This window comes from Camelus dromedarius, chromosome 29, assembly GCF_036321535.1.
Source record: "Camelus dromedarius isolate mCamDro1 chromosome 29, mCamDro1.pat, whole genome shotgun sequence".
Lineage (NCBI taxonomy): Eukaryota > Metazoa > Chordata > Mammalia > Artiodactyla > Camelidae > Camelus > Camelus dromedarius.
Window position 1 is genome coordinate 26,357,439 of NC_087464.1, and position 15,601 is coordinate 26,373,039.

The 15,601-nt window shown below is 61.9% G+C and overlaps 2 long non-coding RNA genes across 8 annotated transcripts; one reads left to right on the forward strand and one right to left on the reverse strand.

Annotated features, from left to right (window-relative positions):
* Window positions 1–3,899: 3,899 nt before the first annotated feature.
* Window positions 3,900–7,636, forward strand: LOC135319580 (uncharacterized). The gene is made up of 3 exons (XR_010378350.1): window positions 3,900–4,821; window positions 5,576–6,440; window positions 7,395–7,636. It is a non-coding gene; the product is annotated as an uncharacterized LOC135319580 (long non-coding RNA).
* Window positions 7,637–10,749: 3,113 nt separating this feature from the next.
* Window positions 10,750–14,292, reverse strand: LOC105087302 (uncharacterized). 7 transcript variants are annotated; one of them, XR_010378349.1, is made up of 4 exons: window positions 13,194–14,286; window positions 12,624–12,923; window positions 11,187–12,273; window positions 10,750–10,913 (listed from the first exon to the last, which is right to left on the reverse strand). It is a non-coding gene; the product is annotated as an uncharacterized LOC105087302 (long non-coding RNA). The 7 variants fall into 7 exon arrangements; XR_010378347.1 differs by having other exon boundaries at window positions 12,624–12,986; window positions 14,016–14,284; XR_010378346.1 differs by having other exon boundaries at window positions 12,624–12,986; window positions 13,194–14,284.
* Window positions 14,293–15,601: the final 1,309 nt, after the last annotated feature.

The following is a 15,601-nucleotide window of genomic DNA, read 5'->3' on the forward strand; positions in this document are numbered from 1 at the left end:
CCAAGGAGCCCCCAACACCGACGTGTCCTCCTGGGTGAACAGCAAGCCCCCACCCTGCGCAGTGCCGGGCAGACTGGGGCAAAGAGCTCTCTCAGCGCGCGGCCAGCCGTGAGCCTGGAGAATGGCCTCCCAGGGAGCGGCGGCGACACCCGCAGGAAGCAGGTCTCCCTGGCAGGCGGCCAGCTGAGGGGAGTGAACCGCTCAGCGCTCCCTCGCTGTGCTCCGCACTTTAAAGTTTGCACAGAGGCCTGCCTTTCTGGCACTCACCAGAGCCTCTCTCCAGCAGCAAAGGCTCTTGATTTCCATGGGAACCTGAAGCTGAGAGGAGCTGAAGGCCATTCTAAGGGCCACGCAGCCACTAGGTAGGAGGACAGGGCGGAGGCCCGGCCCCCCTGATTCCGCGGCCTGCGGCCTTTGCGCTGCGCTGGTGCCCACTGCTCCTGCCGCTCGCAGGTCCTGTCCCGCTGGCAGCGCCGCCCCACGCAGGCATCCGGAGAGCCGCAGGGCCTGCGCCGCGCCTGCGCTTTGCAGACAAGCCCCGCGGCGGAGTGCGTTGCCCGCCCTGCTACTGAGCAAACGGCAAAGCCACGCTCTGAGCCAGGTCTCAGGGCTCCATGGCCGGCGGTCCCCGCCTGAAGCCCTTTCGTGCGTCTGTCCTTTCTCCCGGCTCCTGCCACTCACACGGGCCTGGCCGGGAGGTCGCTGCCAGCAGCCTTTTAGCAGAGACGTTCCTGTGATTCTTCAACGTTTATTAAATAGCCACAGCATGCAAAGCGCTGCCCAGCCCGTGGTGACGGCTTCCGGCTGACGCGATGTTGAAAGGCAGCCGTGACTTGGGCACCAAAGGGCCGACACACCAGTGTGGGGCCTCTCGCCGTGCCCGCTGCCCTTTCCCAGGCTCCGGGGGGGCCCGCACCCCCCTCCCCACACTGGGGGGACTGGGAGCCGATCACAGGTGCGGCCACGGGAGAGCAGACCCCCTCGGGGCTGCAGCGTGATTAGACTCTGTGTTGTGAGAAAGTGACACTGTGCTCTGATTCATACCAGGGAAAATGAGATTTACATTTAGTTCTGAGTAACCTTTCTGGGCTCGGCGAGGTGTGAAGGAACCCGATGGGGCCGCTCTGCGGCAGGGAGGCGATTCACATTCATTAAGACCTCCGCATCAGCCAGCCGGAGGGTGACAGGGCCCAGCCCGCCCTCCTCCCTCTCGCCCTCCGGGGTCACGGCTCCAGGGAGGCCCGCAGTCACGCCGGCTGCCGCTTGGGGCAGTGGGCACCGGCAGCCGTGAAGGCTGGAGGCTCCGAGAGAAACTGGGAGGAAAATAAACAGCAGGCCCACAGGTGACACCATTCGAGCTGACGGCACTCCAGACGCTGCGTGGCTGCGCTGACCGTGCGAGGGTGGGGAGGGGCGCTGGCTGCGGGGGGGCCGGTCTCAGAGGCCCCGGCCACACCCTGTGCACATATTTACAAGGCACTGTTCAGCCACCTCCGGTTCAGACGGGTCTGGGTGGAGAGAGAGGTGCCCGGGGAGGAAGGCTGGGGTCTCAGGCCCTTGTCCTCGAGGGGGCTGAGAGGAGGGTAGCGCTCCTGGCCGCCACTTGGGGCTTCTGGGGCTCTGGATGGCCTGAGCCGGAACTGCCGCAGGGGCACACGGCCTGCTGAGCCTGGGAGGCCGAAGCAGAGCCTCGAGAGAAAAAGTGCGCTTCTCCCTCGGAGGGAAGCCCGGACACTCTGAGACGCTTGGCTTGTCTGTTCTCTTAATGGCAGTATCTGTAACAATTAATAAAAACTCTGAGGGCTGCTGTCCGCTGAATGCTCGCTGGGTGCCAGGCGCTGATCACAGCCCTTGGGGCGCACGCTCCCTGAACTGTCACAGCCGCTTTCTGGAGGAGCCGGGGCGCTTACTTCCAGTGTGTGGATGAGGACCCCATCGTGGCGGAGAGCCCTGCTGGATACCAGGCGGGCTGGAGTGGGGAGCCAGGGGGTCACGGCTTGTTCAGGGAGACCTTCCCCCTGCTGGAAGGGTGTCTCTGATCAGTCCCTCACTGGAGCTGGTTTTCAGTTACATGAGACCTGTTTTTCCAACAGTGCAGGGCCTGGCTTTGGCGAGAGACTTGCCACGTGCTGTTCTGGGCCCTCAGAGCCACCAGAATGAAGGAGAGCACGGCCCCTGCCCCCGGGGCCTTGGCCCCTAGCCGGGCACTGGGACGGCCCAGCCGGGACCTGGCGAGGAGGAGGGCTGGCCCCTCTGCGGGGGCGGAGTCAGGCGGCAGGGGAGGCCCAGGTGAGGGCCTGGGGGTACAGAAGGAACTGTCTAAACAAGGACAGCCCGGCCCCCACCTGGCTGTGGACTGGGGGCCCCGGCTCTGCAGGCCAGCCCAGGGAGCTGCCTGAGGACAGGGCTGTGGCCCTCAGGGTCACACAGCGGCCCAGATGCGACAGGTGCACAGGGAGGTCTTCCGGGATGCGATCCTCTGTTGTCTCGCTCAAGTAAGTGGGGAAAGTAAAACGAGGGGGTGGGGGGTGCTGTCTTAGGTCTGGCTGTGGCCATCCACCAGCACCCAGGCGTGTGAGGCGCGTTCCTTCAGCACACGGAGGCAGCGCCTGGAGTCTGGGCCACCCACTGGGTGACACAGCCAGGGAAAGAGGGCATTTAACCATCTGGGCTGGAAAGGGTTAGAAGGGAGCCAGTGTGGGCCTGTGAGAGACGCCTGACCCGGGACGGAGCAGGGGAAAGCAACTGCTCCCGGAGGAGTCCCCGGGGGAAGGACAGCTGAGCTGGGAGCTGAAGGTGGACAGGGCTCCCACCACTCAGGCCGAGAGATGGGGGAGAGCACCCCCAGTGTCCTGGGGGGGAAGACAGGTCATAAGAGAGCAAGAAACGTCCAGGGCAGGCAGTGCTCCTGTGAGACGGGGCAGGGGAGGGGACCCCAGCCCAGGGCCCTGAAGGACGTGCTGGGGACTTTGAACTTCTTCAAAGACCTTTTTGTTCAGATCCTAGAGGCTGGTATTTTATTTCTTTCTTTCTTAACTTAAGTACAGTCCGTTTACAGCGCCGTGTTAGTTTCCGGCGCACAGCACAGTGAGGCAGTCATACTCACATACGCTCCTTTTCATAGCCTTTTTCATTAAAGGCCATTACACGCTGTTGAACGCAGTTCTGTGTGCTGCACAGTAGGACCTTGTTGTTTATCTATTTTGTGTACGTTAGTTAGTCTGCAAATCCCGAACTCCCGATTCACTCCGTCGTCCCCTCTTCTCTCCCCGCTGCTGGAAGAACGCTGCTAAGACCCAGGAGGCATTTATAAAGCTCTCTCTAGAGATGGTATGGGCAGCAGAACGTGGAGGGAAGGGACAGCTGAGGCAGCCAGGGTCTCACCGGGGGAGGACAGGGTGCTCCCCGGGGCAGGGGGAGCAGACCGCAGGGGAAGGGTCAGAAGAGACGGCTGACCTGGATGGAGAGCGGGGACAGCATCCTGGCTGGTGCGCTAGTGTCCGGCCTTTGGGACCGGGAGGAAGCAGCACCCGTTCCTGGCCCAGACGCGAGAGGAAGAAGAGGTTTGGGAGGAAGGATGCTGTGCTGTTTCGGACCTGCTGATCTGAGGCACCTGGTGAGAAGTCTGGAGGGCAGCGGGATGCTGACCCGAGGGGCAGGAGGGAGCCCAGGTGATGAAGATGTGGGGTCATCAGCTCAGAGACGGCACATGAAGATGAGGGAGGGCCACCGAGAGCAGACCCCTAAGCAAGGCCATGTGTGGTGGGGAAGAGGATGCAGAGCTGCGAGCGGCGGCGGGGCTGCGGTGTCCGGCAGCCAAGGCAAGAAAGCATGTCAGGAAGAGGAAGTGGTCTGCAGCATGAGGCCCTGTCCACAGACCCTGTGGGATGTGGAGTTAGAAGTGTCCACTAGATTTAGCAACAAAGGGGTCAGAGGTGGCCGTGAGAGACCAGCCTTGGGGGCCTGGAGGGGCCAAAGCCAGACTGAGGGAGCTGGGAGGTGAGGAAGTGGGAAACACTGTGCAGACACCCCTGGTTAAGAGGCTTGGCTGTGAAAGAAAGCCCAGGGTGGGGCAGTAGCTGGAAGGGGCCAGCAGGTCAAGAAAGGGATGTTTTCAAGACAGAAGAGGCAGCAGGCCCGGAGCCAGGAGAGAAGCCGAGGGCACGGCAGATAAGGAGCTGATGGGCTGAGCGGGTGTCTCGGAGGCGCAGGTCCAGGCTGGGCCAGGGAGCTCTGTGCTGGAGATGGGGACACCCCCCCATCTGCCGGCTTGGGGTGAGGACTCAGAGTGTGAGTGCCACTGCTCAGGGGGGCTGGGTCTGAGGGCGCTGGGCCTGTGCTGGAGCCCGGGGGGTGCTGCCCGGCCCGCCTGCTCCCTCTCCCTGTGCACCCCCGCCGTCCTCCTCCACCCCCGCGGCCCCCACACCTGCCCACTGCCCCACCCCAGAGAGGAGAGGCAGTGTGAGAGGTCAGTCTCCTCGCGGCCCTTGCCGTCTCCGGCACTGGTCAGACCAGCGGACACGGGGAGGGGCAGCGAGAAAGCCCCCAAGGGGGCCGCTGCCCCGGATGAAATGGTGGGAACCGAGGTGGCAGCTGTGCGGGAGGCCGAGGACCCGCCCCCTGAGAGCCCGGGCAGAGCCGGAGCCCAGCGGGGCTGCCCGGCATGTGTGCGCATGTTGGGTGGGCTGAGGGAGTGCAGTTTTGCTGCAGGGGGTTGGAGAAAAGCACCGAAGGACAGCAAAAGGGATTTCTCCACAGGCCCGCGAGGCCCGGGGCCTGAGGTGGGGCCAGTTTCCTCTGCAGGGAGCCCTCAGCTGACGAGTGAGTAATTAGGGACAATAACAGCAAGACGGACTGGTTTTTAATCTGTGCTTGACATCTGCCACGCACAATGTCACGGAATGACAATGTGGCAGAGCGGGTACCCAGACGGGTGGGTGTCCTCCTGGGCCAGCCTGTCGTGGAGCGCTCAGGGAGTCACCAATGGGCGTCCCCCATTGCCCCAGCAGGCAGGTGGCACACCCTCCCCCTGCCCGCCTCCCTCCCCTATTGTCCAGAATAAGGCCTCTCTCCTCCCACAGGTGCCACCAAGACACGGTGCCCAGTGGGATGAGACAAATACCCACGTGCCAGGGGCAGGGCCTGACCCGGGTCAGCAGGCCAGAGTCCAGTATGAAGCTGCCTTCTGGCTGTAACTGCTTCTGTGTTCACCTCCCATGGCCTGTCTCTTTGCCACCCAGGGGCCAGGTCCCCAAGTCCCATTGCTTCCTCTAGCAAAGAGCTGCTGTGGTTCGCATTTATTTCAGTCTTTTTCCTTTCTCAACATATGCTAGGGGAGAGGGGGCTGAGGTTGGGGGAAGGAAGAAGGGGGAGCCTCATTTAATTTTCATGAAAGTTCTACTGCCTTGGAGAAGGCTGTGCAGGGTGTGCACTGCTCAAAGGCTCTCTGGCAGGGATGGGAGGATGGGGCAGGGCGGGGGAGGCACTTGGGAACTGAAGCCCACTCTGGGTCCACCAGCCAAGCTGAAGCCCTGGCATGGGCTGTGTACGCAGAGGGGCGGTGTCTTTTTTTCAGATCATACAAACACCGTATGGGCTGGCTGAGTCCCTCAGAGAAGCTTTCCTGCACCTGTCTCCAGCCAGGGTGACCTCCAAGGACAGAGGCATGTGACGAGAACCTCCTGGCAATCTGGATCTGCTGCTCTGGTGACCCAGAGGAGAGCAGGGAATTGGAGGGTTTTGGTCTCACAGTTTCCTTGGAAGAGCAGGCGGCGAGGGGCGTGTAGAGTCAGGGTAGGACAGGCGTGGGCGAGGGGAGGGCCCAGGAGGACGGGATCCTGGGCAGGATAGGAGGGGGCGAGCTGATGACAGCCCTGGCTGGGCAGTTCCGGTGTGGCTCCCAGCCCCGCTCTGTCACTGCTCTCCTGGGAGACTCTTAGCAAGCCCCTGTGCCTCGGTTTCCCCATCTGACAAATGCAGAGGGAGGGAGGAGGTAGACGTGGATTCGGAGTCACAAGAGACGAATTTCTAGCTCTGCCACCCAGCCTCGGGGCCCGCAGCTTCAGCCGGGTCATTTGACGCGTCCCAGCTTCACTTCTTCCTCTGCTTAGCAGATGGCGGCTTGTCCTCGGCCTCCTGGCTGGCCACCCAGGCCTGGGCTTGGGTTCCCATTGCCCCCCTCTCCCTGCCCACCCGCCTCTCCTTCCTGGTGGGGGACCTGTCTCTCCTTTCGGGGGAAGGGGTTCCGTCTCCGTCAGCCCCCGGGGAGCACGAGGAACAGGAAAATTACAGCATCAGCGTGGAAACGACAACTGGGGGCGTCTGGGTCACAGGGAGGGCGACTTGTTCCTCTTTTTTTATTTTTAGTCGCTATTATCTAGGCAAGGAGGCCTGCGCTCATTAACCTGTATTGCCAGCGCAGACACTCTGCGAACCCGCTGGTGGGTAAACCTGCCCCCTCCCTTCCCCTCCGCGCCCATCGCTTATTTATAGCCTTCCTTCCCTCTGGTGAATTAATTAACCTGCACTCACGGCCTTGGACCCTGGCTGTTGTGTTTAGTTGGTGTCCCTCTGAGGCCAGCGAGGAAGCGCATAGAGAGACTGAGATGAGCGGGAAGGTGGGGTGCTGGCCTGGGCGGGCCCAGCCCCTGGACTCCAGCTCTGGGCCCTCCCCCAAACTGTCCCCACCCCCAGTGAGTGGGATTGAGGGGGTCTCTGGTCCCCAAGCTTCACTCCTTGGAGGCTGGAGTGCATTGGGATTTTAAAAGCCAGTCAACCTGTCCCCATTTGCAGAGTTTGACAATAGACTAGGAGAAGAAAGTCCACAGTACATCTCTTACCTTCACCAGCGAAGCAAGGGCCCAAGACAAGGCTTCAAACTTTTCTGGGCCCAGAGAAGTACCCAGTGGAGTGCCAAACCAGATGGGGGTGGGGTACAGGGGGTTCCAGTGGGGGGTGTAGAGAGGGGAGGGCCCCCCAAAGGGACCCCGAGAGCAAAGGTGGGGAGAAAGGCTGCACCAGGGAGCATAAGGGACTCCTTCAGGATGGACTGGTCAAGCCCAGCCTCCTATTTCACAGATGGGGAGACTGAGGGCCAGAGAGAGGCAGCAGCTTGCTCATTCACTCAGCCAGCCATCCAGTCCTTCCTTCAACCCGCATTCGTTCGGTTCCCAGTCGGTGGATGAGGGCCGCCCTGCTCTGGCCTGCAGTGCTCACGGTGCCATCTTCGTCTGTCTCCCAGTCTAACTGGGAGCCCTGCACAGGGTCCACCAGGCCACCCCGGCCCGTGTGGCACGTTGCAGGGGTCAGTTATCATTCGGGGATTCCTTTGTCCCAGGTTACTGCAGGGGACAGGGCTACAACCAGCGCCACAACCATCTTCCCTGTCTCTCCAGCAGCTCTCCCAGGGCCACTCCACACATGCACAGATTATGCAGCAGCAGCATCCTGGCCCGGCCAAGGCAGCGTCCAGGCCTGTCCTCCACACGCTCACAGCCCCGTCCCCCCAGGTGGGCTCCCCTGCATCCCAGAGCTCCTTCCCCCATCCCGGCCACCCCCAGGGTCCAGGCTTCTGGACAAGGGCACACACAGGGGTGAGCCCCTCACAGGCTGAGGCCCTGGTCACCTCCGTCCAGATTTACAGCCACCTGACCTCAAAGCGGGTGGCTGACTGGGCGCTGGCCGCACAGGAGGGGCTGCTCTGGGCCGTCTCCCTTGGGAGGGGGGCATCATGCCTCTTTCTGCCCCCAGCAATGCTGACTCCCAGAGGAAGGGCTGGGAGGGCGAGGCTCAGGTCCCACCCATGAATTCCAGCGGCGTTTATTCTCCAGCCTGTACTGCGCCCGGCCCAGAATAGAGGTCAGCTCCCCAGAAGTGGCCTCCCAGAGCAGGCCTGCAGTCCAGCCCTCCGGGAATGGGGTCAGGAACCCCTTCTCTGCACCCTGAATGACCTTGTTGAGAATCGGTGATTAGTCCTCATCAGCCCCAGTGATAATATGAAAATCACTGCCATCGAAGCCGGCAGGCTGGTCTTGCTTTATGCCGCAGATTACGTGACTTGCTTAGAGGGAAATGCCCCGCCCTCTGGCCCCACTCCCACCCTGTCCGCCGCCTTGGGACCTTTCCTGGGCTGGGAGAGAACTTCACACTCCAGACCCTGCTCTCTCCAGCTGTCCCGTCTCCCCTCAGCCCCCAAGGCTGAGGTCGAGTTCTCCAGGCAGTTTTGTGCCTAAAATCACCTCCTTATGCCTGCAATTTGCCATTTGCACCTTCCAAATAGAGTGCAACTGGCTAACTGCCATGGCAATTAGGCAATTGCAGGGGCAATTAGGCAATTGCAGGTGCAATTAGCATCTCTCGCAAAGCAGAGAGAGAGGGAGAGGAGACCGAGGGAAAGGGGAATCAGAGAGAGGAAACGCAGGCTCCCGCGAGGCCGACCAGGGAGGTGAGGGAGGAGCCCAGGGCACGGGGGTAGAGAGAGACAAGAGCGGGTGGACGGGGAGAGGGGCGAGGACGGCTAGAGAGAAGAAAGGGTGTGTGCCAAGGAAAGGAAGTGCACAAGCCGCAACCCCGGCCGGAGAAAAGCCGATGGCCAGGGGGTAAGAAGGAGCCTGCGCGGGGCCGGGAGGCGGAGGAGGAACCACGCGGACTGGCTGTGTCTGGGGGCTTCCGGGGCCGCTGAGCCTGGGTGAAGGACAGGGGTCTCCCTGAGCAGACAGAGGAGGAGGGGCGTCCTAGTAGTGTTCCAGCACAAGCCAAGGTCCCAGGGCGTGAGATCCCGAGTCCGAGGACTGCGAGAGGCCAGACGCAGCCCTGTCCAATAGCGCATCCTGCCATGAGGGACATGTTCCGTGTCTGCGCCATCGACGCGGTAGCCGCCAGCCACAGGTGGCTGACAGCGTGAGGTGTGGCCAGTGCACCTGAGGAGCTGGCTTCTTTGCCTTATTTAACTTCAGGTTAAAATGTAAAACAACACAGACTGCTGGAGGAGCGGGACGGGGGCGGTGAGGCTTGGATGCCAAGGTCAGTTCCCCACAGAAGCTTCCCTCCTCCCAGCCCAAGAGACTGGGGAGGTGGCACCGGGCGCCTGGATGGGGAGAACGGAGCAGGAACTGAGAAGAATGGGCAGAATGTGTTGGCTGTGGACTTGTTTGGTTAGGGTGCAGGCGGGCCACCAGGAGGAAGTGTGTCGTGGACCACAGGAAGTCTGGGATCGAAGCCCTACCTCTACCCCCACCCCAAGCCCTCGGCTCGGCACGGCCGTCGCCTGGCGTCCCAGTGCAGGAACGCAGCGTGGTCTGGGGGGAGGAGAAGGCTGGACATTCCCGCAGCCCCTCCAGCCCCGCGCTCCCCAGGCTCAGACCCAACCCAGGACCCCCCACCCACTTTTACAGCAAAAGGAGCTTTCAGGGAGCTAAGGCGGACTACCAGGGCGGCCACAGCCATCTTCACACACATTTGCACCCACTGTACACGTACGAGTCGCCCACTGTCACTGGGACACGCTCACACACGCACGGCACCCCCCCCGGCCCCGGCCAGAGTGTAGGGCAGCTGTTCTGTGCAGGCTGTCGGGGCTGAGGGTCACATTGGCACCGGCGACAGTCAAGCAGGACGCAGTCTGCAGGCAGGAGGGCGAGGGGCAGAGCCGGAGACCCGCGGCAGGGCTGCACTCCGAATCCAGTGGTCACCGGGTCCTTTTCGCCTCTGTGCCTTGGGGTGGGCAGGGCTGCAGCCTGCCAGGACTGTGAATGCCAGGCTGCCTTTGGGGAGGGCCGGGACCCCAATACTGCACGTGGCTTGCACCCTCTCTCCCTGCCTCCCACCTCAGCACACCCCACCCTGCTCCCTCCTCCGCTCTGCCTGCTCGGCTGTTCCCCCATCTCCACCTCCCTCCTTCCTCTCCCTAGTCCTTCTCCTCCGCTCACCATCTCTGGCCCCTCTCCTCCTGTGCTGGAATCAGACATTCCAACACACGTGATACTCCCGCCCAAGGACTGCCTCACGGGACTTCAGAACATTCTTTCCTTGCTGATCCTGGGCTGCCTGAGAAAGCCCTTGAGGCTGGGACCTGCGGTCGGTTGCCGACTGCAGCAGCAGGTGAGTAGGATCAGCTGGGGGAGGTGATGGCGGGCTTCGTAGGTGACGAAGGGTGAAGGCCCTCCGCCCAGTCCGTGTCTGAGGGTGCACGTGTGTGTGGGTGTGTTCCCCTTTCAGCAGCCCCTGGACCCAGCGTGCAGCGCCCTGGGGTGGGGGCTGGGAAGGCGTTCCCAGAGCACCTCAGCTGTGGTTGGGCTGCACTGGTTTTACTGGAAAGCAGAGCACGGTGGCTGAAACACAGTGTGACCACAGAGGTGCCCTCCAGCCCCGGACTCCTGTGTGGGAAGAGTGCTTTCCCCGCTCCTCCGCAGTGCTGGGGCAAGCCTGGCACAGGGGCCGGCCAGCCAGAGGGGGCCGGAGACGGCCAGAAGCCAGAGCCTCTGGTCTGTCTGTCTGTCTGCCCACCCTCTCACGGCTGGTGCTGCTCAAGCCCAGACCCCGCACCAGGATGCAGAGCGAGGAGGTGGCAGGTGGGGAGGACGAACACACTTCACATAGTCAGCCCAAACCCACCTGCCCTCAGAGCCAGCGGCGGGACTGCCCCCACCTCCCCAAACCTCATTCTCAAGCTACACATCCTCATTTGGTGGCTGTGTGTGTGCGTGCGCGCACACGCACGCACACACACACACACACTGGCCAAGGCAGCCCTCTGTATTGATTTCAACTTTACTTCACCTGTACAAATGTCAGTCACAAAAAGTAGAGCCCAGAGCTGCCCTTCCGAACCCCGTTAGGGTTCCCCTCGGGAAAATCCATCCATTGTTAGAGGCTGGGGTCGGGGCACCCAGGGCAGAGGAGACAACAGTCTGCTTCTGGAGAAAAGGAATTCACGAAAGGATTTTAGTTGGATCCCCAATCAGTTTCTCAGCGGAGAGGGGGGTATCAGAGACCCGAACGCGGAGGCTATATGGCTGGGACTGAGCCTGAGGGCCCCCCTGCAGGCCTGGCCATGGGGACACCACGGTCCCATCAGCCAGCACGCCTGATGCCGCCCCGAGCCCCACTCGCCACTGTCCCTTGGAAATGAGACCGGCCAGCTGGCATCTCTGCCCAGTAGGGCCTCCCACACCTGCTTCTGTGCACACCTCACTTCAGATCCATGTCTCGTGTGGGAACACCTGGTCGGCTGAGCCGGGCCCATGGCTGCCCCTTGGTTGCAGAGGAGGCTGGAAAACCAGCATTTTTCTCCGAGGAGGCAGCACCCCAAGAACCTGGATTCCTAGACAGAAAGAGGGTGCTGCTAACCCAAGATTGACAGACAGCCTAGCACTCCAACCTGCCCAGGCCTCTGCACAGGCCACCCCCAGACCTGCTCTGCCAGCCGCCCACCCCACCTCTCCAGCCCTTCACCAAGGACCGAGCCCTGTTCCCACCCTCCACACACCCCCTCCTGGTTCCCAGCCCCATGCGATCTGCCCCAGAGGGCCCTGGGCCTTGGGGCAGGTTTCTGGGGCTCGCGGGGCCGGGGCATCCACAAACCGCAGGCTGTGCCCTTCCGGTGACATGTGGCTCAGGCTTGGGCTGAGATCTGCCTCCAGGACACCCCAGACTCAGAGAGGAACACAGGCCACCAAGCAACCTTCTTTAAGGAGGCTCCGAGAGGAGGCGCTGAGCGGCCGAAGGGCCCCGGGCAGAGCGCCTGCCCTGCTGGGCGCCAGCGCCGCACGGTTGAGCTCGCGTGGTCGAGCTCACACGGCCTGAGCCTTGCCGCCCGCCGGGCGCTGCACCAAGCTCTCAGCTCTTAGCATCCACGCCGTTCTGTAAGTCAGGAGCTGTTATCCCCATGTGGCAGATGCGGAAGCCGAGGCAGACAGAGGCTAAGCCCTCTCCTGGAGACGCCCAGCTACTGAGTGGCAGAAGCAGGGTCTGAGCCAGTCTGGCTCCAGGGCCCTTACCCATTTCGCTCTGTGGCCTCTCGGGTTGTTTATTGTCTCTGTGCCTCTGCTTCTCCCTCTGAAAAATGGGCCCCAAGGGGTCAGGGGCCGGAGGGTGGGGAGGAGCCGGCTCTCAGCCGGCGACGCTGGGGTTGGTGCCCGCTCTGCTTTCTCTTGCCTGTGTGACCTTGGGCAGTTACTTGACGTCTCCGAGCCTTCGCTGCCTCTCGTTTCTTGTGCGTTTCTCCTTTCCTCCTACACGATGAGAGTCTAGAGCAGTGGTTTTCCTCCGGGGGCACTTTTGACACCCAGGAGATATTTGGCAATGTCAGGAGACATTTCTGGTTGTCAAAATGCAGGTGGGTGGGGAGGGGGAGAGGGCGGGTGCTACGGGCACCGAGTGGGAGGAAGCTGGGTTGCTGTCAGGCATCTTATGACACACACAGAACGGCCCCCACAACAAAAAATTATCTGGGCCAAACTGTCAGTGGTGTCAAGGCTGAGAAACCCAGGTTCAGAGAACACGTGGCTCTCTTGCCCTCACTAGCCTGACCCGTTGGGCCCCCTACCCCAGCACCCCTGAGCGTCCAAGCTAGAGCCACCCACTTTCTCCCCCTCACAACCTCCCCATCCGTGGCCCCACCTTACCCCTTGGCGTGGCTCACGGTCCTTTCAGGAGTTCCCTCCACCCCCGGGCCTGTTTCCACCTGCTGTTCCCTGCACCGCCCCTTCTATCCATACAGCAACTTCTGTTCCTCCTGTAAAACTCAGATTACACATCACCTCCGGGAAGCCCTCCCGGCCTCACCCTCCAAGAGGACTAACGTAGTCAGCTGCTCCTCCACGCTGCTTCTGTGTCTTGAAAAACTCTTTGCTGTTGTACCGTCATCCTCCACTGTGCTTTTAGTTTACTTAAACAACCACGTTCTTCATCTGACCGTCGACTTCCTGAAAGCAGGGGCCGAGGTCGATCCATTTCCTTATTCTGAGCTGAGCGCAGTGCCTGGTACACTGTAAGAGCCCGGCAAAGGAGGCCGCTGGGCTGCTGGTCCCGCCCGGCCCCTGGGCCGGCCCCTGCCGGCTTTCCCACAGCAGAGTGGCTGGGAGGGTGGCTCACAGCCGGCCTCTGCTGTCACAGGATGAGTGACCTGGGGCAAGACGCTTCACCGCCCTCTGCCTCAGTTTCCTCTGCAAAACGGGGACAACGCTCCAACCTACCAGCGGTCGTCATGATGAAATGAACTACTACAAGCAGAGCGCTCAGGGCAGAGTCTGACACGGCAGGGGCCCAGCCTCGGCGCGTCCGACGCTCAGCCCGCTCCAGCCCCGCGGCCGTCCTGCCCGGGGGTCCTCGGGCTGCGCCCTCCTCCGTGGGCGTTTCTACGCAGGGTCCTTACACTCCACTGCTGCCTACTTCCCGCCACCGGCGTCTTCCCGAACGTTCCAATGTGCCAGCCGCACCAGACTTCTGGCTGTGCTGCCCCCCACCCACGCTGTGGGCTCCTGCAGGCCCAGCCTCCCTACCCCACCCCAGCCGGCCCAAGCCCTTTCTCAGCCCCGCAGTGCCCAGCAGAGAGCCAGCCTCTCAGACGCGCCCGGGAAGGCCTGGCTGGCTGCACACGCGACTGACGGGGCTTGTCAAGTGGGAGCCGAGGGCGGCAGGGAGGGGAGGAGAGGGGGCGGCGGGGGGGGGGCCTCTCCAGGAGGCTCAGGGGCTGTTTCCAGGGATCGGCCTTGACAGGCTGGAGAGAGGCTGAGCTGCCCCTTGTCCTCTGCACTTTAAAAGGCCAGCGCCCCTCCCAGAATCTTTCCCTGGAGACCTGCTGAAATAATACATTAGACCTGCCAAGCCCAGTCGCTTCCGTCTGTCAGGCTCCCTGCAAATAGCACTTCTTAGCAGAGCTCAGCGAAAATGCGGTTCCAAACAGCATGGGGGCAATCATGCATCAATCGAAGAAAAACATTTCCCCTTCCCTTCCGCCAGCCCCCGTAATTGCATTTTAAACCCGCTCCCGTGTTTCTGGGAGAGACACCACGTACCTGTTGCTTTTCAACTCAGAGCTGAGGGACGCGGCAACACGAGGCTAAACACAGCAAAGTTATTTTGATTTATTTCCTAACGTCGGAGTTTGGAGCTTGCTGCGGGGACTCAGCCGCGAGAAGACGAGCTGATGAAAATGTATTTTTCCCTGTCGTTACTCTTTTAAATAGACGGCTGTTTTGTTCTTCCTTTTTGCCACTTTGCTGTGCTAGACTGAGCTTCCTGGCGCCCGGACGCGCCTGCGCTCTGCTCCTCGGCGCCCGTCCCCGCCGCTTCCTCCCCGTTGCAGGGCTGCCTTGGGGACCAGCCGTGCCCTTTGCAGGGGCCATTTTTAACGTGGAGCCCCTCCGGGGGCGGAGGGGGGTGTCCGAGGGAGTCAGGTGGGGACCAAGGGGCGGGGAGAGAGCAGGGAGGCTTTTATTTTAACTCGAGTTTACCTGATTTACACTGTTGTGTGAGTTTCTGTGCACAGCAGAGTGATTCAGCTTTATGTATATACCCTTTTTCAAGAGCAGGTAGGTTTGAAGATAAACATGGACGGTTGCCACCATTGGCCACTGGCCAAACCAAACTGGCCAGTGAGTGTATCATCAGGGAAGCCTGGCTTTGACTCCTGACTCCACCGCTTCCCAGCTGGGAGGTGGCCTGGAGAGTGATGTTAAGCACAACCTGCCTCCCTGCCCTGTCAGGTCCGGGTCTCGGGGCCCAACACCACAAGCGGAGGAGCTCAGAGCCCTCCTCTGAACCCGGGCCGACTCCCGGCTGCTCGCTGCTGGCCCAGGGTCCGGGCCCTCTGCCTCCGGTTGCCAACAGCCTCGGCCCCTCCGCAGGCCACATGGCAGACCTGGCCACAGGTGATGCGGCGTTTGGGCGTTGTCCCGGCGCGTCCTGTCCTGCCCTCTCACCGGCCGCCTCTCTCCTCCCTGTGCCCAATCCCCTCCCTCCCCGCCAGGTGCTGTCTCCCTGCAAAGGGCCTCCCTCCTCCCCCAGAGACTCAGCCACATGCTTTTCTCAGCAGAGATGGTTCTCTTCCTTAGAGGAATCCCAGTACCAGCTGTAAGGTTGTTTTCCAATTTGAGAACGAAACGAATTAATTAGCGTGTAGACGTGCCTAGCCCAGGACCCTGCCCTTGCAGGGCTCTGTGTCGGGGGCAGTTCTCAGTGAGAACCCAGGAGCCCTGCTCTGCCTGGGAACACGCCCCCCAGGGAACGCTGGCCCCCCAGTCCTCGACACCCCAACACTGGCTGCAGCCACTCCCTTCTCTCCATGCCTCACGTGTCTCCCTCCCCACTTTGCAGGCCCCGCCCGAGAGGAAGCCGTCCTGGGGCATCTTGGGCCCCCCAAGCACTGGAAAGTAGGGTCCACGGTGGACACCCATGTGGCTCCTAAGGCTGAAGCCGAGGACAGTTCCTTCCCTGGGAGGCAGCTGGAAAGAGCACTGTTCTGGGAGTCAGTCCAGCTCTGCCACCTCCTACAGGTGTGGCCTTGCGGGGGCCCGCTGCACCCCTGGAGCTCAGGTCTCCTCCCCGGGTCAGCATCTACGCTGAGTGGAACCCCAACGCCTGCCTAACGCAAACGTTTCCT